Source organism: Terrapene carolina, unplaced genomic scaffold (genome assembly GCF_002925995.2).
Source record: "Terrapene carolina triunguis isolate 2854851 unplaced genomic scaffold, T_m_triunguis-2.0 Scaffold67, whole genome shotgun sequence".
Classification (NCBI taxonomy): domain Eukaryota; kingdom Metazoa; phylum Chordata; order Testudines; family Emydidae; genus Terrapene; species Terrapene triunguis.
The window spans coordinates 48,601,397-48,602,163 of NW_020664418.1; positions in this window are offsets into that span (position 1 = coordinate 48,601,397).

A 767-nucleotide genomic window follows, 5' to 3' on the forward strand; every position below is an offset into this window, starting at 1 on the left:
GCCCCGCCAGCAGCAGCGCAGAAGTAAGAGTGGCAATACCATACCATGACACCCTTACTTTTGCGGTACTGCCTTCTGAGCTGGGGGCTGGATCGTACTGGCTACTGACTGAGGGCCCAGCTTTGCAGGCAGCAGCGCAAAAGTAAGGGTCGCAATACCATACCAGGCCATCCTTCCTTCCTTCTGCGCTGCTGCTGGCAGCGGTTCTGCCTTCAGAGCTGGGCTCCTGACCAGCAGCTGCCGCTCTCCAGCTGCCCAGCTCTGAAGGCAACGCTGCCACCAGCAGCAGTGCAGTAGTAAGGGTAGCAGTACCGCAACCCGCCCTACAATAACCGTGTCACCCTCCCCTACAACTTTCTGGGGGTCAGGACCTCTACAATTACAACACCGTGAAATTTCTGATTTAAGTAGCCAAAATCAGGAAATTTACAGTTTTTAAAATCCTATGGCCGTGAAAGTGACCAAAATGGACCGTGAATTTGGTAGGGCCCTAGTCCGAAACTAGACTGACTGGAGCGTCTAAGGCAGAGGTGGGCAACCTTCGGCACGCGGCCCATCGGGGTCATGCGCTGGCGGGCGGCGAGACATTGACCGTCTGCAGGCACGGCCCCCCCGCAGCTCCCCGTGGGTCTTCCCACCTGAGGACTGTTCAGGATTTAACCCTTTCCTCCTCCATCCCCGCACCCCCTGCCCCCACCCCCCTGTTCCCCCAATACCCCTCCCCTATCACCTAGACCCTTCCCACCCCTGTACCCCTCCCCCATCAC